The sequence below is a fragment of the Mustela erminea genome, chromosome 17, assembly GCF_009829155.1.
Source record: "Mustela erminea isolate mMusErm1 chromosome 17, mMusErm1.Pri, whole genome shotgun sequence".
Taxonomy (NCBI): domain Eukaryota; kingdom Metazoa; phylum Chordata; class Mammalia; order Carnivora; family Mustelidae; genus Mustela; species Mustela erminea.
In genome coordinates, this window is record NC_045630.1 from 11608949 (window position 1) to 11630872 (window position 21924).

Sequence of the window (21924 nt, forward strand, 5' to 3'; positions counted from 1 at the left end):
AGGCACCCTGAATCCTTTCATATTTTCAAAAGCATTTCTAGGCTGTAAGTTTGCTAACAGTATTTCTCAATATTCCATAGCATAACTGGTGTTCGAAGCCAGTTTCAGGGTATCCTAATTCTACTACCCATCATGCTAGCTGTTCCCATGGCCCTTTGTTGCCTTCAAGCTGGTCGAGTGTCTGGGCGTCACTGGTATATACCAACCACTCAGTCCCTAGAGTCCCCAGGGTTTCTGAAGCAAGCCTCCATGCACAGTGGTCCAGCTAGCTGCACCCAAGAATTCTTGGGGTTCCAGCGGTCTTCCCATGTGATTCAGAGTTGAGTTATTGGTGACACTCATGGAATTGCTCAGAAATGGAAAAATCCCTGATATGTGTGTCCTGTGCATTGGAGGGGCGGGGACTTGGGGGGCATTGGGAGGGGCAGCCTTCATTTTCATAGCTCAGTAAATTTCCCCCAAATAATATCCGCTTCTAACATTTAGCACTGGAGCGAAAACCAGTAATCTAAAATCTTGACCAGCAGGAGCAGAGGGAAAAGGGTTGGTAACATAGCGTTTTCTTGTATCGCAATGGAACTTGATTGTTGCTGTGGGACTTTATTTTTAGAGAAATGGAGAGTGTCTGGACGGGGCTATGGTTAAAATTTTTGTCCTCCTTTCTGTAAGATAATAATTCATTATACACATAGAGTATTGTACAAATCCTTCTGATGTTCCTAAATCCTCATATACAGGAAAGTTGAAACAAGAACTCTCTTAAAATAGCAGCCTTCTCTTGCACACTTTGAGAGTATTTTAGAAGTCAGCCTATCCTCACTGATGCTTACACAATCTTTTCTCAGATAGTCAAATTAGAGACTTCACGACTTTCCTTTCTGTGAACTATGGGGGCCATTTGACCACTTCTCTGAAGAGACACAGAGACACATTATAACTATTTGTCATGAAAAAAAAAAAAAAAAAACTTGAGAGTTTATCAGTGGTCCCTGACATTTGTGTTTTAATATACCTCGCCATTAGATGGCAGTGTAGTAACAGACATGACAATTTGGGGCCTCTGGTCACCCATTTTAAATAAGCTGGTCTGGTAGAATTGTCTACTAGACTCCATGGAAAGTCAGATGGGGACTGATGCTATGAACTTACTCGTGGAAGCACTGTTACCTCCAGGTCTGGAATAATTATCATGTTTTGTTTGTTTGTTTTTAGAAGGTTTTATTTATTTGAGAGAGAGAGCACAAGCAGAGGGAGCTGGCAGAGGGAGAGGGAGAAGCAGGCTCCCTGCTGAGCAGGACTGTGCATTGAGGACCTGAGGACCCTGGGATCATGACGTGAGCGGAAGGCAGATGCCTAACCTACTGAGCCCTCCCAGGCTCAGAACAGCTTTGGACTTCACTACTTTTAAAGATTTGGATGTCCAAATGTATAATTTATCACTGCTCCCTGATATCAAATACAAGTACGTATCTTTCCATGAGAATTTAATTTCCTTGGGACGCCTGGGTGGCTCAGTTGGTTGGGCAGCTGCCTTCGACTCAGGTAATGATCCCGGTGTCCTGGGATCGAGTCCCACATTGGGCTCCTTGCTCAGCAGGGAGCCTGCTTCTCCCTCTGCCTCTGCCTGCCCCTCTGTCTGCCTGTGCTCACTCTCTCTCTCGGACAAATAAATAAAATCTTAAAAAAAAAAAAAAAGAATTTAATTTCCTCTTCCTCACGTCGATGTTCTCCTTCGTTGATGCTTAAGAAGCAAGCAAGGCTAGGGTTTGGCAGCTCCTCTCCCACATGACGTGTGACCTGGACAGGAAGCGGTGGCTTTTCTTGTCTTCTGTCCCTCCTCAGTATTAACAGACCCCTGCTCTCTGACGTTGGTGTCTTCCTTCTGCCACAGCTCAGAGGGCGTTGTCAGGGATTCTGTGCCCTGAGACGACAAAAGAAAACCAGGCCAAGGGGACTTACATGGAAATGTAAACATTTTGAGGAATGGCAGGTTTGGCTTCATTTCTCATGCGCTTCAGATTCTCCAAACAATATTAGAAAGCGAATGGAGCTCTCCATGGCTGGCAGAAGACAACACCCAAAAAAAATCCGATGAGACCTAGTTTCTGTAAAGATAGTCCAAGAAGAAAACAAAATCCTCAGCAATGGAGAAAACAGAGCAGCTTTGCATGTAGGAGTTTTCCACCTTAGGAACCAGGGTGACAGATGGTATCTCCGATGGGCCCCGGGGGTGTAGCTCTGCAGATGCCATTCACCTGTTTGGGTTCTCACTCCTCACCGCCCCCCTGCCCCCACCACATTCAGTCTCCTTTAGGACACGGGCCCTGTGGAACTGTCATTCACTGGGTCACTGCCAAGGGCCCCTGTTGCTGCTGCTCAGCGACAGGCTGTTACGCACCGCCCCTTTCTGTTGTAATTGTCACTGTCAGGAACCAGCCCGGCACACCCTGAGCCTGGGGTGCTCACCTGCCTGGCCCTGGGCTCTGAGTCAGGCCCATCCTCACCACCCTGGGGTAAGATGTCAAAGCCAGAGGAGCAAAATCCTAGACACCACCCCCTTCACCTGACCTACCCTTGCCAGCTCCCAGGAAGGCTTCTGCCATCCCAGATGGCTACTGACGCCCCCTCTGTTCCCTTCCTGTGGAGTGGCCTCACTATCCTAGATTCTGCTGTCTTCAGGCGCTAGAGAGGGGAGCCCAGCTCTGGGGCCACAGAGGCCATGCTCCTCGTGGGGCCGCAGTGTCTTTGCCAGCATCCCGGCATCAGGGAGGACCTGCAGGAGTGGAGATGGGTTTAGGCCTGAAAATAGGGCCGCCCTGCCTCCCGGGGCCACTCTAGCCAGCCGTCTGTGTTCCCACTCTGAGGAACACACACCCACCTTTCTCCCCCATCTGTTAGGAAATCACTTTTCCCAGAAAGCAGGTGCTTCCTCAGGCCCTGAGAACCCTATTGTCCTGCCCCTGGGCACATGTCTGGGGCCACACTACCAGGGATATTCCTATGGGAGGCGGAGCCTTCATTCTGCTCTCTTCTTTATCACGGCTCTACCCGGGGGCCTTATCTTCAGCCATGTCACGTGGGGCCTCCAGATATAGACCATATATAGCAATAAAATTTATTGCATTATAATTGCATGCAGTGGTATGTGGGTGAGTGTTTAATAATCAGCTTTGGGTGGGGAAGTGAGAGAAAGCTCTAACTTGCGACATTTGCTCAATTCCGCTGCAGAAATACCCTCCCCATGGCCAATCGCAAGCTACCAGTGTGATATTCCAGAACTTGGGAGCTGGGAAGACACACAGCAGCTCCAGCCCACCACTGACAGATGCGAGTTACCAGAGCTTCTCTGGTCTTATTCCAAATCCAGACAGGTCTAGGAGGTGAGGAGGTCAGATGGTATTTTTTTTAATGGTGTCATAATACTTACTGTTGAATATTAAGAATTACAAACTATAGCTTTTACTTGAAAATGCAAATTTAAAAATATGCAGAGGTGGCTCAGTTGACAGTCTGCCTTGGGCTCAGGTCGTGATTCCAGAGTCCTGGGATCGAGCCCCACTTCAGGCTCCTTGCTCAGCGGGCAGCCTGCTTCTCCCTCTGCCCCTGACTCTGCTCATGGTCTCTCTCTCTCTCTCAAGTAAATAAATAAAGTCTTTTAAAAAATTAAAATTAAAAAATAAAAAAGTATGCATTAGTTTTCCATACTCTATGAGATATGATCTCAAAATGATGAGAAGCTGAACTCGAAGCGAGTTGGTAACACCATTAATAGGTGAATACTAACACTGTTTTCATGTGAGGGCCATGTACTCAGAGTGGCATGCCTGGACACTTCCTGAGGGCCGATGGTATTACTCCCACCTTATAGACGACTCTCACGTGCCCCACGCCAGTGGCTGGTTGAATAGTATAGTCATTTGAGGCACGTGTCGCACAGACCATATGCAGCTTTTCAAAGGAAATGTCCAGAACCTGGTTTTCACAGCCCTTAGAAACCCTCACCTGTGAAGGGATAGAGAAGGTTCCAGAAAAAGGAGGGCGGGGGCATTTGTTAGGAAAGCCATGACTGCACTGGCCTCTCCAGGAGGGATGGGGCTGGGGCAGCTCAGGTCCTGTGAGAGAAGGCCCACCCTGGGACCTGCGTTTTCGGAGCGGCTCAGAGAGCTCCAGCAGCAGTCTTGGCAGTGGGAGGAAGTAGAGAAAAAAGAAAACAGGGCTTCATTTGGGCAAGAACTGCACCCCGCAGAGAGCGGGGACCAACCTGCATGGGACTGGGGATGGAGGCAGCAGGCCAGCCCAGGTCTGGAATTTGATCCAAGAGTTGGCCTGAGACGTAAGGGGATAAGGAAAGCCTGGTGGGGGTTTAGAGGGTAATGTGTGTTGGGGGGGCAGCCAACAATCTGAGGATGGCATCTGGGTGCCTAAATGAGGCTGAAACAAACCAACAAGCAGACCCAGGAAAGAGTCCATTCAACTATGTGTCATGGGGTCCCCTGACCCCTGCTCCCTCCCACTCAGCGGGGCGAGGACTGCTGTGAAGCCCCACCTTGGAATGAATCTTATAGTGTCACTCTGCTGGATTCTTGGCCCAGCACCTAATTTCTGAAACAAGACTGTGTTTCTGATTTGAACCTCCGTCCATAGGATGACCTCATACCTCAGAGCCAGCAGAAAAAATTCTGGAGTTCATGGGGTTTTTTCATTGAAGGGCAGGAGCGAGCGATCCCTGTGAAATATTTTGAAGGAGCCGCGGGTGACAAAAATAAAGCTGCTTTTGGATCGAGTCTGAAGAGCCGCGCCGGTGCGTTGTGGGTTTGGTGCTGGAAGGGAGCGGCCGGCCTCTGGGCCCAGCCTCCTCCGCAGAGCCCCTGGGGGCGGGCCCTGCGGTATCGGAGCCGCTGGGAGGAGCCGGGCCAGCCCCAGGCGACTCCATGGGAGGGGTCACTTCAACCGACTCTGAACTGTGGTAAAGGCTGAGTTTAAAAATGCAACTTTCAATAAGAGGAGACGTTTGCAGACGGAGTCACCGCCTGAGTCAAACATCCCCTGGGACAGATTCCCACTCCCATCTGTGGTCTGTGCGAATCTTCTCCCAGCCCCCTCCCTGGCTCACAAGGGGTGGGGATCGAACACGCACCCTCCCGGCACCTCCCGGCCCAGCCTCCTGCAGAAGCCAGCTCTCCGACCGACCCCACTAACCAGATCGCGCCCTGGGACGTGTCCGAGGCGGAGGGAGAGACCGCCGGGCTTGCAGGCCGGGACTGGTTCCTGTTTGCTGACTCTGCTCCCGGGGACACGCGTCCAGCTCCTCGGGGATGGAGTCTGGATAAAAGATGTTAATAGAAAGCGGAATTAACGTGCAACAAACACCCGTAAGCATGCTGCCGGGGCGGCGGCTGCGGAGATCTTGGGGTCTTGTCGGCGGCGCCGCGCAAGGGCTGGAATTTTTGCTCCGCTCTAGGCGCTGGGACGTTTGCACAGCGCGCGCGTGCGCGCGTTTGCGGGCGGGTGTGTGTGTGTGTGTGTGTGTGTGTGTGTGTGTGTGTCCGTCCGCGGGCTGCAGCTGGTGTTGATGGGGCAGGAGCGCTGAGTCACTGGCCGTTCAGTGGCTCTTACATCACGTTTCATTGTCCTTTCTTCCTTTCCAGGCTTTTAAGGGCTCTTTCAGTGTTTTTGTTTGGCTGCGTGTTTGTCTCTAGCTTAGCTCCGGCTGGAAATCGGGGTGTAAAATCCGAAAGGCCTCGGGCTTCTGCGCAAAGCCGCGCGGAGGGGCCTGGGCCCCGCGGCAGCTGAGAATGCCCAGCACCCCAGTTCCTCGCTCGCGGGGCGCCCAGCCACTGAGGCGGCAGGTGCCGCGGGCGGGGCGGGGATGGGGGTGGGGGTGGGGGGCTCTCCCTGCTGTGCGGGTCTGAACTGGGGCTGATGAGTTTCACAGTGCCCGTTTTCGTTGTTGTTCAGGCCCCCTTTTAGCCCAAGTGTAACAGGTGGTGTTAATTATCTGTGTGACATAAATTCTTGGAGAGCTGGCCTCTGCAGAGGGCCTTACACATTTGTTTAAAGGACTGTTTGACCCAACAAGCTTGCCACTGCACTGAAAAAAAAAAATTGGTTATAAGAATACCTATTCATTATGGAAAAGTTGGGGGCGTAAACAAAAAAGCTTAAGGGATAAATAAAAACTATCCATAATCCATCACTGGTTGGGGGAGAAATGATCGCTGTTAACATTTTCATATGTAATTTTTCAATGTTTTTCCTATATATGAACTGATATACACATACATTTTACATATTTGGATCCATATTGTACATTGTTTTTAATATCCTATGAATATATTCTTTTTTTTTTTTAAAGATTTTATTTATTTGACAGACAGAGATCACAATTAGGCCGAGAGGCAGGCAGAGAGAGAGGAGGAAGCAGGCTCCCTGCAGAGCAGAGAGCCCGGGCTCTATCCCAGGACGCTGGGATCATGACCTGAGCCTAAGGCGGAGGCTTTAACCCACTGAGCCACCCAGGCGCCCCACCTATGAATATATTCTTAGTCCTTAAACCATATTCTAGAAGCGCTACAAATTAGCCTGGTGTCAGCAAAGAGATGTTGTTATGTCTTTGATTGTTTTCTCTGAGGTCAATTCATTTCTTTCTTTCTTTTTTTTTTTTTTAAGACTTTATTTATTTGACAGAGAGAGATCACAAGTAGGCAGAGAGGCAGGCAGAGAGAGAGAGAGAGGAGGAAGCAGGCTCCCTGCTGAGCAGAGAGCCCCATGCGGGACTCGATCCCAGGACCCTGAGATCAAGACCTGAGCCGAAGGCAGCGGCTTAACCCACTGAGCCACCCAGGCGCCCAATTCATTTCTATTTGTAGGATCTTTCTCTTGCCAAGATAGCCTTCCCCATCAAGTCCCACCTCTGTGGGGTTGCTGAAGGATTTGGGGTAACCATCTCTTTTTCTCTTGGCTGCTGAGAAATTCCCAATGGGCATCTATCCAGGTCAGGGATTCTCAAACTGGAGGGCCCAGCAGAACCTTCTGGAAGGCTCAAAAGAGGGTGCTGAGCTTCATCCCCACAGCTTCAGATTCAGCAGGGCTGGTGGAATGGTGGGCTGAGCTCCCCAGTAGCATGGCTGGTGCCTGCCCTCCACTGAGACTACCGATCGTCAATTTGATTACTCCAAGTCCCCTCCTGGTGTTCTTGGCTACTTGTCTTTTCCGTTAGACTCTTTATCTTGTCTCCAGGCCCTTGCCTTTTTTTTTTTTTTTAAGAATTATTTATTTATTTTAGAGAGAGAACGCATAAGTAGGGAGAGGGGCAGAGAGAGACAAGCAGACACTGCACGGCACATAGAGCTCCACGTGGGGTTCAATCCCAGGACCCCGAGATCATCACCTGAGCTGAAAGCAGACTCTTAGCTGACTGAGCCACCCAGGCACCCCTCCAGAGCCCTTGACTTTAACTGCTACTTATGCTGTTCCCTCGTTATGTCACCCATGCATACAGAGGACATAAATAGTTTCTGTTTTTTTTTTTTTAAAGATTTTATTAAATTTTTTTTGAGAGAGAGAGAGCGAGCTCATGGCCAAGTAGGGGGAAGGGCAGAGGGAGAGGGGGAAGCAGACTCCCTGCTGAGCAGGGAGCCCTGGGGGCTGGATATCAGGACTCCCGGGGATCATGACCTGAGCAGAACCTAGATGCTCAACCGACCGAGCCACCCAGGTGCCCCCAGAAACAGTTTCTTAATGGAGGATGGGAACCCAAGTGTTTGGAGGGCCTCCCAGTAGCCTCCCAGTACCCGAGTGTGGAGGCCAGAATGATCTGTCCTTCGACGTCACCGCATCACATTCTGCTGGAGAGCTGACTCGAAAGGAAATGCACAGACGCCCAGACGATTTGTTAGAGGAAGTGACACATTATCCTCTCCCAACATCTGGTAATTCCTGAAAGACAGTCAGTCCCGATAACAGCGCCGCTCCCCAGAAGCCTGTGCCTTCTCTTCTGGGGGAGGTGTGTGTGGGGGGCAACCAGGGAGAACAGAGTCTATTTTTGGTGTCAGCCCCCAGGTGGGGGGGGTGGTGGGGGGAGGCCTGAGGAGGCCTGAGGAGGGGGAGCAGGGTCACCAGTGCCACAGTTCTGCTCTGTGAGCCAGCAACACACACTTCCTTCCTGTCTGAACAGCAGCCTCTGAAGTTCCAAATCCTCCAAGAGAACTGAAAGGAATGAAAAATGCCATCCTGGGCCGGAAGGGCTGGACACAAGGGCAGATGGACCGATGACCCGGGGAGAGGAGATTGGGCAGAACACCAGGTTGAGGTTGCAGCAAAGAAGACCAGAGCTGGGTCAGGTCAAGTGGCCGTCCATCATGTACAATGATGACTCAGAAGGACCCAGAAGGGTCTGGCTGCCCCTGGGCTGGGAAATGCACACTAGCTTTTCGGCCCCAAGGCAAAATGCCACATGCAGACAGAATAGGAGGGGGCAGTGAGTGGGGTGCCTAACTTTCCCAGGTTCATTGATGTCACATAGGTGAGGAGAAGCAAAATCTTGAACTCCGAGATTGGGAGAGGGGTGGGTATCTCCGGACTGACCCCTGTTTGGCATCTAGACCAAAGGAGCCACCTGACATCAAGGTCTGAGAGAAGCTAGTCATGTTCTCCTTAAATTAGCGCAGGCCTGGAGGAGGGGTGGGGCGGACAGGGGTGGGGAGGGCACCTCGGCCTCGGGATCCAAGGGCATTTGTGGGGCCAGGCCCTGGTTTTGTTTCAGCCAGAGCACTCTGGTGAAAGCATCCTGGGAATCTGGCCTGCAAACAGAAAGAGCATTTCCTTGTGTGGGTTTCCTGTTTAGGTCTGCGTAGAAACCCAGAGGATCGCGTGGCCTCGTAAATCCTCTAGACATTACTGATAGAGACGCTCTGGCTAGAGGCCATGGGAAACTTGCGCCCAAACAGAAGGGGTGGAGAGCACATTCACTCTTGGGATTCTGGGTGGGTTTCAGGCGTCATGTTTTGGGATCTGTAAATAGAGGGGGTTGGGGTAGCAGGCATGATCATCAAGGTCCTTCCCAGCTATGACCTCAGATTCCACTTTTCCCTGGAGGGTCACTGAGCTCTCGCTGTCCAGCTCCGTAACGGGGGGTCTGCCGGGCTGCTCACCCAACAGAAGCTCCACGAAAGCTTCAGGCAAAGAATCAGGAAGTTGTTCTAAAAGATCCTTTAGGTTCCTTCACAGAAAGAGGGTACTTTTGAACTCTGGTAATTCCCAGACTTTCCTAAACACATAGTTTATTCCAAAAATGACAGACACCAAGATCAGGAGCGTTGTGGCAGCCTTGCTTCTGGGTTTTGGCCCAAAGCAAGTTTACGGAGCAGACCCCAACCAAGGTGCTACATAAAGTGTGTGTTAGGAGACACTGCCCAATTTCAGGGCTTTTAGAAACTTTCTTAAAACTCAGTTTCTGCATCTGGCAAATGGGCATTCGGCGTGTTGGCTTAAGGGAAGGAGCCATGTTTTCATTTTTACTCTAAAGCTGAACCCCTAGATTCTCTGGCACATTCTACATGGAGTCTGACCAGGCCTTAGTAAAGCTAGGAAAGTGATTGAGCAAGAATAGGATTTCTGGCCAAAGTTTCTTGGGTCCACCATGCTTTGTCCTAGTGACGATGTTTTCCTTGTCTTACCCCTCTGTGTTTTCTTGTTTCCTCCTTTGTCCCTGTTAACATCTTTAAAAAAAATAATAATAATATATATTTGTCATGAGGACCTGTCCTTTTTCAGGGGGGAAAGTACTACAATGATACTGGAATAACACAAGGTTCAGCTCCTTAGTCTGGAAAAACAACTTTTTAGTAAGTTAATTGGATTTTCTACCAAAATGTGGATAAAGCCACTTACACAGTAATATTTCCCAAGACAAGTATGCTCCGTTAGAGTTCAGCAGTGCTCTAGTCTTAGTTCTCTCAGGCAAGAATTGTGATGTTTGTAACCCCACTCCCTCAGTCATGTTCTTACAGGTAGACAAATCTGCAAAGAAAAAGTTCTTCCTAGGTCCCATTCTGCCATTTATTTCCCAAATTTTGCTTTTTATATATCTGAGATATATCCTTTTCCTCTACTGACTCTGAACTGGGTTTTCGCTCATGGTGTGGGAGGAGGGTAAAACGATACAAAGTTCTAAGTTTCCTGGGTCAGCCCTCCCTAGAACACTGGTTCCAAGGAAAGTATTTTCAAAGGGGATTCCTGTGGCCCAATATGCCTGGCAAATGCTGCTGACTTTGAGAGACTCTGATGTGTTCAGAGCTCGGGAAATTCATGCAATAAAGAGACGTGTTTTCCCAGTACTTCAGGATCTCAGTATTTCCCAAACTTTTCTGATTCAGAAAAACTCTTTTTATACTCTATCTATAGGATCTGATGACAAAAGAAGGAGTAAGTGTTCCACGGGACACACTTTGAGAAATGTTCCTTTCAGCCGAAAGGTAAAGTTTACTGTCTTATATTTCGTGCCTGGGGGTATAGAGAGAGATAGGTATCAGTATGTAATGGGAAAGTTTCTGCTCTTTTCAGAATTTTAGCAGGCAACAGATGAAGATGAGTGTAGTTATGGAGAATTTTCCGTAAAAGAAATATTAGAAAAGAAACACACTGAAATTTCATTTGTGGCTACTGGTGGCTGGTGGAATGACAGGCATTTTTTTTTTCCCTTCTTCCTATCTTTGTTTGACCCATATCTTTAACGATGAACACGAATTAGTTTTGTATGTGGGGTGAGAAACAAAATAAACTTTATTTTTTATTTTTATTATTTTTTAAAGATTTTATTTATTTGTTTTATTGTATTTGTTTGAGGGAGGGAGCACAAGCAGGGAGAAGCATCAGAGGGGCAGGGAGAAGCAGACTCCCCGCCGAACAGGGAGTCCAATGCAGAACTTGATCGCAGGACCCTGGGATCATGACCTGAGCTTAACGCAGAAACTTTACCAACAGAGCCATCCAGGTGCTGGTACATAAACTATATTTTTAAAAGAAGCATCACTATCTGAGGTGCCTGGGTGGCTGACTCTGATTTTGACTCAGGTCATGATCTCAGAGTCGTAAGGTTGAGCCCCAAATAAGGTTCCATGCTGGGTGTGGAGTCTGGTTGAGATTCCCTCTCTCCCTCTGCATTCCTTACCCCCAGCTCTCTCTCTCTCTCTCTCTCAAAGAAAGAAGAATCATCAATATTCAAGGTTTTTTCCATTTGTTCTTAAAATACCCAATTTTCTACAGAAAAGCTACTGGGTATGTCCTCCTACACCAGTCATTTCTCCCAGTGTGTTTGGGGTCTGCAAGCCCCTGTCTGCTAATGTTCTGGGGTCTGTCCTTGGAGTATATAAGCTCCTTCAGATTTGAGAGGAAGTCAAGCCGTGCATGCTCGGTGGGAGGGTCAACCCAAGAGCAGGAACTGGCCCAGTTGAGCCACCATCCTCTGTTGTTACTGGATCATGTATCCAAGAAGGAAAAGTTGGCATATCAGTCAAAATTCTTGGTTGCAACCAACGGGAATCTTCCGACTGACCTGAGCAGAAGAGTTTATTGGAAGAGTATGTGCAGCTTGCAGAATTGGTGGAAGGGCTCGAGAACCAGGTGACTGGAAATGAACAAAATCACAGGAGGAGAGCACAGCCGAGATCTTCACACAGGGTGGTCTGCTCAGGATGCGGCCACTGGTGCCATCACTGCTGGACACTTGTCATAGTGCCGCTGGGCTCTGCCACCTCCAATACTAATGGCCTAGCTGTTGGACGCTCAGGTCTACCACATCATGTCCCAGACAGGGCCTCTGAATGGCTGAGCCCAGAAGATGTGATAGTTTCCTAGTTACTGGGGCAAAGATAAAAACTCTGTCCTCTTTGGCTTCTTCTTCTTCTTCTTTTTTTTTTTTTTTTTTAAAGATTTTATATAGTTATTTGAGAGAGAGAGAGTGCACAGTGTAGGAGAGGGGCAGCAGGAGAGGGAGAAGCAGAAGCCCTGTTGAGCAGGGAGCCCATATGGGGCTCGATCCTGTGACACTGTAATCAGGACCTGAGCCGGAGGCAGATGCTTAACCAACTGAGCCACCCAGGCACCCCTCTTTGGCTTCTAAATTCGGGGAAGGAGTCCTGCCTTCCCTCTCTTCTGGGGCTCCCCTCATACAGGAAGTTCATTTATAAGCTTGGTAGGCAAAATGACCAACATGCCTAATATATTCTGTAAAAGGGCTGCTAGGCTCTTGGAGAGACAAGGCAAACAGAACCAGCCACGTCCAGAGGCCATCTCACCCTCTGGAGCTGTGCAATGAACGGCCTTCTCTCCACTTGGGTTCCTAAGACGGAAAAACTTTTCAGTCAGTTGCCCCTCAAGAAGAAAAGACTTCTTAATAAAAACCGCACTAAGCAATAAGACAAGAATTAGCATTTTGCAGAGGAACCAGGAGGCAAGTGTGGAAGTCCTATCTGACTCGGTCACTCTGTGAGTCAGCCACATGGATTGCCTGTAGGGCACCGACCGAGAGAAATGGAGGAATAACCAAGCGCTGGAAGGATTGCTTTTTTTTCTCTGAAGAACTTACGGCTTAGGGAAGCTGATTACATAGATAATGACTTCAGAGAAAGGCCTTATAATCACAGGAATGGGAAAGGAGTAGACAGTGGGAACGTGGATCTTTCACTGACTTCCTCATCCGGGAACATCTCTTTCTGCTCGAGAGTGTCCAAACATTGGGATTGAGTCCAGAGACTAAAAGATGAGGTCCAGACAGAGAGTCAACAAGACTGTGTCTGCTGTTAAAATCTTAGATGGGCTTGATCACGGCTGAGTTTGGAGTCTTAAGAGTATAACTGGAAATCAGGGATTAAAAAATGAGAAAAATCCCTTTGTTTTGGAACTAATATGGAGATGATTTTCTTGGAGTAAGTAAGGTAACCTTGAGAACCTCAGGAAGTTGACTTTATGTAAAATGTCTATCTTATCATAATTTTCCATGGCAAATTGTTTCTCTTTTGCTTATTGCCTGTCAAGACACTTGCATAGCTTCCATTATTGATGGGATCTTTTTTTTTTTTTTTTTTTAAGATTTTATGTATTTATGTGTGAGAGAGAGAGGGAGAGATCATGAGCAGGGGTGAGGGGCAGAGGGAGAAGCAGACTCTCCGCTGATTAGGGAGCCCGACACAGGACAATTGGCTGGTCCCCAGGACCATGACCCGAGCTGAAGGCAACTGAGCCACCCAGGTGCCAGTGGATGGGACCTTTGAGGACCATCAGTATCTTCAGCGAGAGGGTGTTTTCCACCTCATGTGAGCAGACTCTTCCGTCGAACTGGGACCAAGACTATACTTCCCAGAAAGGCAAAGAAGAAAACAAACCAAGTTCATTTCCTTAGGTAGAAGAAGTTCTTACACATTTGGCAGTGGGGTCTGAGTCTTCCTAGAAATGCATTCTCAGAAGAGAAGCCGAGGTCTTTAGGAATGTGAGAAAGCTCCTTTCAACAGCATAATTATGTGCAGGTCTTCCATCACCTGGAACTAGATTCCGCTGGCATAATCAAGATTTAACGATCTGTTGTAAGAACACCAAATGGGTAATGAAAAGTGAAGAAATGTTTAAGAACTCAAGGGGTCTGTTGGAACTGGAGGCCCATCTGTTCCTGGGAAGGTCGAGACAAGGCACGTGATGCCTCTTTCTGTAACTCCAACATTTCTCCACGGAAACCTTTGAAGGAAAAAGGTCGCAAAAGAGTAGATTGAGGGACTGAAGTGGAGACGGTGTGGGAGGGTGGAGGGGATGTTCCACTTTTCCCTTCACTGTACAGGCTGTTGGGAACAGGTGTTCTGTAAACCAGATTGGAAGGAATTTCTAGAGTCCAGTGTGAGGATAATGGCCTTTCACCTTCAGCTGTGCCCTTGGGAGACTGGACAGTGAAGAGTAAGCAGAAGATCTCAAGGAAGAGCCTGTTGGCAAAACTACACGGACGAAGGAGCATGGGGACAGGGACTGTGTTTGTGCTCATGCTCTCTGTAACACTTCGTATCTCGGGCCAGGGCCCAGGAATTGAGTGTAGGCACAGAGCGTCTTCGTTCTCAGTTGTGTTAAAACGTGGCGCCTGTAATCAGATGACTCCGGTGTCGTCCTACTTCCGCCCCTTCTAGTGGCTGTGTGACTTTAAGAAATGACCTAACCTTTCCGTGTCTTAGTTTTACTACTTAAAAAAGGAAGAGAAGACTACGACCTGCATTACAGGATTTTCATGAGTATTAAATATGTTAATTCACGTGAAGTCCTTAGAGCAGTCCCCGGCACAGGAAGAACTGTAATCAAATAACTGTGTGATACACGTCAGGCTTCAACCATACTATAGCTATTAGCTTGTGCTAAAACGAGGGTGACATTTCTAATCTACAAAGCTTTCATAGGACATCTAGGTAAACTTTCATTTAGATTAAGCTCAGAAAATGCCACAGCCCCTTACTTCCGTGTGACTAAAGTTCCTCACGCGTCTCTGTGGCGGGAATCATTAACTCACACCCAGAATACTGAGAGATTGCGAGTGTAAAAACCTTATCAGCAGTAAATTCTTTGTTTCATTAAAGTCTTCCCTAAGCAGCTGAGCGACACAGTTGAAAAGCAGCTGTCCTGGGTCTGAATATTTAGGATCCTTAAAGAGGAGTTCTCCAGAGCAGAGATACCGTGGTTCTCCCAGTGCCTCTCACACATGTCTCCCCAGGATTGGGGGAGAACTTGAGAATGTGTAAATTCACGTTTTTGTGGACTAACATTTTAGTTTTTTAAAAGTCACTTGTTTCCCTGACTGGGGTCTGTCAGAATTGCTTTTCCTTTACAAGGTGTTGGTGTGAAAGGAATTTGAGGAATGTTGGTGGGGTAGACAGGACATGGGCTTTGAAACCAGACAGATCCATGTTCCCACTCTGTCTCTAAATGTACTCTCTGGGAGACCCGGGACAAATTACTTGGCCTCTCTGAGCGAGCTTTCATGGCCTCATCTGTAAAATGGCGATAAGAAGACATCTATAAAATGGCTGCCCACTCCTCTCTGTAAATTATTGAACACATAAAACTTCTCTCCCACTATTCTCTCCCTTAAAGAAAGAAGAGAGGACTTACTCTGCTTTCTTGAAGGCAAGTAAAGAGAGACTCAATTGAGGCATGAGTTGGGCTTGTCCTGGAGACCCAGGGATTCAGACAGGGGTGGTGTGATCGGCCGAATGCCCCTCCCGCCCCCACCCCCACCCCTGGTCCAGGTGACCCCTAGATGCAGCCCAGAGCACCCTCATGAGAGCCAGGCATGGCAGACCAAAGAGGCGAAGGAGTGTGACCAGAGAAACAGATTGGAGGGATGTTGCCCCAAGCCAACGGACGCCTGTAGCGTCCAAACCTCAGGAGGGAGCGCTGGCCGGTCAACACCTTCATTTCAGCCTGCTGCAACCGACTTCAGAGTCTCAGTCTCCAGAACTGGGAGAGAGAGAGGAGGAAGCAGGCTCCCCGCTGAGCAGAGGGCCCGATGCGGGGCTCAATCCCAGGACCCAGAGATCATGACCTGAGCCGAAGTCAGTGGCTTAACCCACTGAGCCGACCCAGTCACCCAGACACTCTGGCATTATTCTTTTAAACAGATTCAAATGGTGGTTGTAGGGCAGTCACCTGGTATGGTCTTGCTAGGCGTGGGGCAGGATGCTGCTGTGGGGAACAGCCCTGACAGGCAGAGACTCTCCAGAAGGAAGGCCATAGATATCCCCAACATTTGGGCTTTCAAATTTGGCATCCCCCAAATAGAAATGGATATGTTTTCTCTCCTCTCCGTGTCACCCCTCACCACAGCATCCTGGCCCTTCCTAGGGGTGGCATCACGTGACCGATGATGGAACGGAAGGAATGTTTTGTGGATCTTGGGGCCTGTCCCCATTGCAGAGCCAGTTAGAGAAGGTAACCTAAAATCCATGTCAGTTGTACAGGGATTTTTATAAAGAAGAGGACGTCTTACCTTCCCAACTCTGGCTCTTCTGCAAATGTTACATCATCATGTCCTTAGAACATTAAACATGAGAGCCATATTCTGCTCATCAGTGTCTTGGGCAATGGGCTTGCATGTAAAACATAGACGATGATTTTGTGCTGACTCAGTAAAATTGCTCCTTTACACGTAAACCTTCTCTTCTTTCTAGGCATTCAAAGCACACAAGAGACATTATCTGGTTATCTCCCAACACTTGTGCTGGGTGGGTAAGTAGCAGGTGTCATTATTGTCTCCATCCCATCAATACACACAGATCCCTTTCCTGGGGATTATTTGCCAGAAGCCCCACTGGCAAAAGGAGCCTCTAGAAAGAAAGTGACTGGAGTCTGAATTTAAAAAAGAGAGCTTCCGACTGAGGCAACTTCAGGCCCCAGTACTGGGATAATTCCAATTTCAGGCATTCTTGGACCAAGGAGGCATGAAAAGTTATTTATCTTTCTTTGTGGGTGTAGAGAGGGAATGGGGTAGCAGATGATTTATTTAAATCAGTTCAACTGTTGGTACCATTTAAATGTTCAGCATCTGGGGGCGCCTGGGAGGTTCAGTTGGTTAAGCCTCTGACTCTTGATTTCAGCTCAGGTCATGATCTCGGGGTCACGGGATCGAGCCCTGTGTCAGCTTAAGACTCTCTTTGGCCCTCCCCACTTTCTCCCTTTCTCTTAAATAAATAAATAAATAAATCTTTAAACAAATAAAAATAAATAAGCGTTCAGCATCTGCAGGGAACTTTGGTATATATTTCTTTACCTGATGGCAGTGGCGTTACTAAGCATAACTCACTAGGGTGAGACCAGCAACAAAATCTGGAGTAGGAATGTGATTCTACTTTTCGGCTAGTAGAAGCACTTCTGCTATGGTGATGAAACCATTTAGCACTGCAAAGGTTGGGGTTAGGAGAAGGTCTTAATTTTTTGAATCTGTAGAGTAGGCACAATATTTACGTTAACCCATGGCTAGGAGGATAAAAGGTCATGTACATGAATATAAACAGGTAAAATGCTATAGAAAAACAAGATATTAGGAAGGTTGGACCAATACAAGTATAGGCCTTGATGCCTTAATACAGGGTTGTATTTTCTTTTCTTTTTTAAGATTTTATTTATTTTTCTGACAGAGAGAGAGAGAGCACAAGTAGGGGGAGCTACAGGCAGAGGCAGAGGGAGAAGCAGACTCCCCGCTGAGCAGGGAGTCCGATGTGGGACTCGATCCCAGGACCCAGAATCATGACCCGAGTCAAAGGCAGATGCTTAACAACTGAGCCACCCAAGTGCCGGGGTCATATTTTCTTCTAATGAGTCTATTTCCAATGAGGCGTCAGTGCCAGGAACATGCCTTTAAATCTGTACATTATTATCTCCCCAGAAAAATCAGGAGAAGAGAAAGTGAAGAGAGGAAAGCAGGCCTGGGGCTACAGATATATCAGAAATTTTTATAAAAAATGTGTCAGGTATGAACTCTAGTGTGTGTGCTGGAATTCAAGTGTCTATCTTGTAGGGGGCAGGAGGCTTAGACAATCAAGCTTTCCTGCGCTTTCTGGAATGTGGACCCTTTGCTGAGGATCTACTAGGTAAAGAATTCCACAGGAAGTGTTTGTTGAGTTACTCATAGCTAGAACTTAGCTGTGGGTAGGCCAGATCTCACTGCGCATCGGTGCCGTCTCTCCAGCCAGATGTGCGTACATTAACTCAAGTGCAAACCACGAGATCTGAACTTGAACCTTTAAAATGGCCACCAGTTCCACCGTTCTTGTTTACTAGGACTGGGAGTCCTCGTCAGAGACAGGACCCAGGAGGGATAATGGCGAGAAACCCAAAGGGATATCCACTTTAAAATAGCATCTAAGGCACCGAAAGAATTCTGGAGCTCGGAATCAGCCCCTTACCTCATAGCAACATGTACAGGCTTCCAGAGTTAAATGCAGATCAGATTGGAATGTATGGGCTTCTATTTTTTGGTAATGACACGTTATGAGTAGAAGGGGGGCAATTTTCTTGGACATTCCTCTAAAACCAATGCACTTGCAGTGGCTGTTTTTGGTTTTTGAAGCTATCTGAACCAGCCAGGGCTCACTGCCCTCTCTGGACGCCAGGACACTGGGCCACATAGGCCCTTTGTCCAAGGACTATCATTAAAAGCAATAATCATTCCTTTCACTCGCATATGTTAGCCTCTTTGCGAAGCAGTCAAAAAAAGCAGATTTTCGTGCCTTGTTCTTGTTTTTTTTCCCCTCTCCTGAAGTAATTTAATGATAACATTAGAAAAACAAGTATCTAAAATATCATCTCGGGCCCTCGCTCCGCCTCCAAGTTGGAAGGATCTTGTAAGGAAGGAATGAAATGTGTCTGTTCCTCTCATCTGACTTTGAAAAATCCATATCCTATAACCTGAAAAGGAAAAATAAACAGGGCCCGTGAAATTCTGTGACAAAAAGGAATGAGAATGTTCTTTAAACACACGCGCGTGCGCACACACACAACACACAAAACAAGACTGAACTGTGTTCTCTACAAGTTTGAAGGCAACATTTGCCAAAATCTGTTTTCTGGAAACTTTCCCCTAGACCTGGCTCCCACCAAGTGGCTTGGCTGCAGGACACAGGCTTGGAAGACTGTGGTTTGGAATGTGTGAATGTTAAACTCAGACATTGTTCCTTCTTTGTAACAGCAACACGCCTTTGGTTCTGGCCGTGTCTAGGCTAGGCTCTCTGGTCCTGCCTGGTTTCGTGTCTTGCAGCAGGTCAGTGCTGCCAAGGAGGTCTTGGTACTTTCGGATCGTTTTCTTTCTGACCAGCACTCGCCCCTTTCTCACGATGCCCTTGAGAACCTTGAGGACGCGATTTCCATGTTGAAATGCAGAAATGACCGCGTGAACGGAAAATGACTTGCGGGAGGCCACACAGCAAGCTGGAAGAAGAGTCTGGAATGGGATTCGGAATTCCCACGCCCTCCCCGGGTCTGTAAACCGGGTCCCCTAAGCAAGGTTTCCTAAGACGCTGAGCCCGTAAACACGTGCTGACCCACAGGCAAGCAGCTGAGACCCCAGACTGCGAGTCCCCACGGGGACGGATGCCTCGGTGGGATGATGATTCTGGTGGGGGCGGAATGGCCACGAATTATCCTGGATTATTCTAATTTAGGACGCATTATCATTCCGAGAGAACACGGGTAACATTCCACCTGATCGCTGCTGTGAGATTTGCTCAGCAAATGACAAACATAAGGTATGTTATAGGGACATGTCATGTATGTTGTGTCTTGTCCTTAAGAACAAGACACAGGAAGTAATAGAATCAGTGGGTATTGTATTGGGGGAGCTGTCTTCGAGAGGCACCACTACGCCATTATTGATCCTGTCGTTCCCTGGGTCATGTTTTTAATCATGTGATGTATGACCTGTGACCTGAGACAGAGTGGGGGTGTCACCACAGGGACATGGTCTGTATAACAATCAGCCAGATTACCCACCTGCTGCAACGGGAGACATGCTGCCCCTGGGAAGGAGGCAAATGCTGAAGTCACTTTTCCTGGATCTTGTTGGTGAGCAGATCCCTCTGCCTCAGTGGCATGTAGAACCGTTTAGGAAGAAAGTGGAAATGTGCGTGTAGATGAGGAGAGTGCGCTGAAGAGTGTATAGAGGGGAGCGTGGTGGCCTGAGAGACTGGGCATTCTCTGCAAAATGCTTCCTAATTCCAGGAAGGCTTCCTGATGAAGGAGGGTGTGGAAGGCAGTGTGGGACACAGGAAAGGATCAGCGGGTGACAACGAGCCAGGGCAGTGGGAGGTCAGGGAGGACCAAGGATACTGTCAGCAGTCATCTTTGTCTAAAATGAAAACCAGAGCCACACCTGTATTATTTAGAGCTTGTTGTATGCATACATTTTCTAAGTGAATTGTTTGTAGATGCTTTATGGTATCGGTTATTTTTATACTATTTCTGTGTGGTTCATAAAATCAGATTAAAACCATCTCTTGTTTCTATTTTTTAATGTCTTATTTATCTGAGAGAGAGTGAGAGAGAGAGACAGAGTGAGGGGAGGTGTAGAGGCAGAGGGAGAGAGAGAATCCTCAAGCAGATTGCATGCTGAGTGTGGAGCTGGATGTGGGGCTCAATCCCGGGACCCTGAGAGCATGACCTGAGCTGAAACCAAGACTTGGATGCTGAACTGGCAGGCACCTAGGTGCCCCTGAATACTACACTTTAAATGGGTGAAATTGTATGGTATGTGAATTATATTTCAATAAAGCTGTTTAAAGAAAAGTGGTTGGTTGTCCCTATTCTCTCTGCTACCCAAGAAAATATTTTCTGGACTTGAGAATGCCAGACATGTTTCAAGGTGGGGGTATCACACTAAAACCAGAGATACTGAATAAAATTCTTCCTCACTGAATGCTGGTCCATGTATCACCTCTTCTGTTCATCAGCCTCTAGTCTCCTGGCAGCCCCTTTAGTGGAAAATTACAAGTCTTCTCTAAAGAATCTGTCCAGCCTTGAGAAACGATCTGATGACCCCTGTATGGGTGGGGGAGAGGTGTGTCTTCTGATGACATGTCCTGGCTATGTGGCTCTGCAGCGTGACCCATGGTTCACAAGCCCCACATATGCATACAGAGTCCAATCTGTTTCTTCATATGCTTTTCTTACAAATAAGTGGGCATCCAGAAGTCCCCAGACATTTGAGGAAAACATACGAAAACAGAATACGAAACAGAAAACACACAAACAGGAAAAGCTATTTGGATGAATCAGAGATGAGGGGAGAATAATAATTCAAAAGAAAAGCTGTAATTAGTACCCTCTGAGTGATAAGGGAAGATTTTAAACTCATGAAGTTAGACTAGGATACTACTAGAAAAAAATAAAAAAGAAAGAAACACCCAGGGTGGTTTTCTAGAGCATAGGGCTATGAGCTGCAAATAAGAAGGGCCTGCTGAGTGCCTACCAGGTCAAAGGGAGATAGAGTCACACCAAGGCACAGCCACAGGAAACTTCAGAAGACTGAAGACAGGGAAAAGCCTCCAGGAGAAGAAAACAATATGAAATACATAGAGAATCAGGAATCAGAGCAGCAACCATTCTCCTCAGTCTCCCTGGAAGTCAGAACACCATGGAACAATGTCCTCAAAATTCTGACGGAAAGCAACCTCAAACCTAGAATTTTATACCCAGACACACTCTCAGTTAAATGTGGAGGTAGGTTAAGGATCTTTTCAGACATATAAGTTTTCCAAGTTTTCTTCACTGAAAAGGAAGATAATCCCAAAGAGGAAGATATGGGATCCCTGGAACAGAAGATCCAACCCAGAGGAAGTTCAGGGAATCCTCTGGATGATGGGAAAAGAAGAGTCCAAGATGACAGCTTACAGAGCAACCCATCCTGATAGAAGTAGATCAGGAGTTTCCAGGAAAGGCTTCTTCACGAAGATGAGATTAATGGATGAAATTCATAGTGGGGGGCTAATAGCAAAGACCTGAAATTGACAAATGACAAGGGAGCAAGATAAGCCTCCTTTTTAGAAATATGGAAGTAATCATTAGAAGGATCTGTCAAAAGTGTTGCCGCTACTGTGTAGAAAACAAAGGTGGATTCAGAAAAATGCTGATTTTCATAATAGGCCTTATAAATTGCTCGTTTTCAAAATTACATGCAAGCATCATTTGGATAAAAATAAAAGCGAGTTCCAGGTTTGAGTCCTGGTAGAGTTTCCCCCACCCCTCAAAAAAAAGGCGACAACAATGAGAAAATGAACAGCTGGATTAAAAATAGGCCAAAGCCCTTAACAGACATCTGACTGAAGGTGATCTACACATGGCAAACAAGCTGATGAAGAAATGCTTCATATCCTCTGTCTTCAGGGAAATGCAAATTAAAACAATAAC

At 47.5% G+C, this 21924-nt stretch overlaps 1 long non-coding RNA gene across 1 annotated transcript; it reads right to left on the bottom strand.

Annotated features, from left to right (window-relative positions):
* Nucleotides 1-18923: 18923 nt before the first annotated feature.
* On the bottom strand, nucleotides 18924-21116 carry LOC116576444. The gene is made up of 3 exons (XR_004280160.1): nucleotides 20987-21116; nucleotides 19513-19867; nucleotides 18924-18951 (listed from the first exon to the last, which is right to left on the bottom strand). It is a non-coding gene; the product is annotated as an uncharacterized LOC116576444 (long non-coding RNA).
* Nucleotides 21117-21924: the final 808 nt, after the last annotated feature.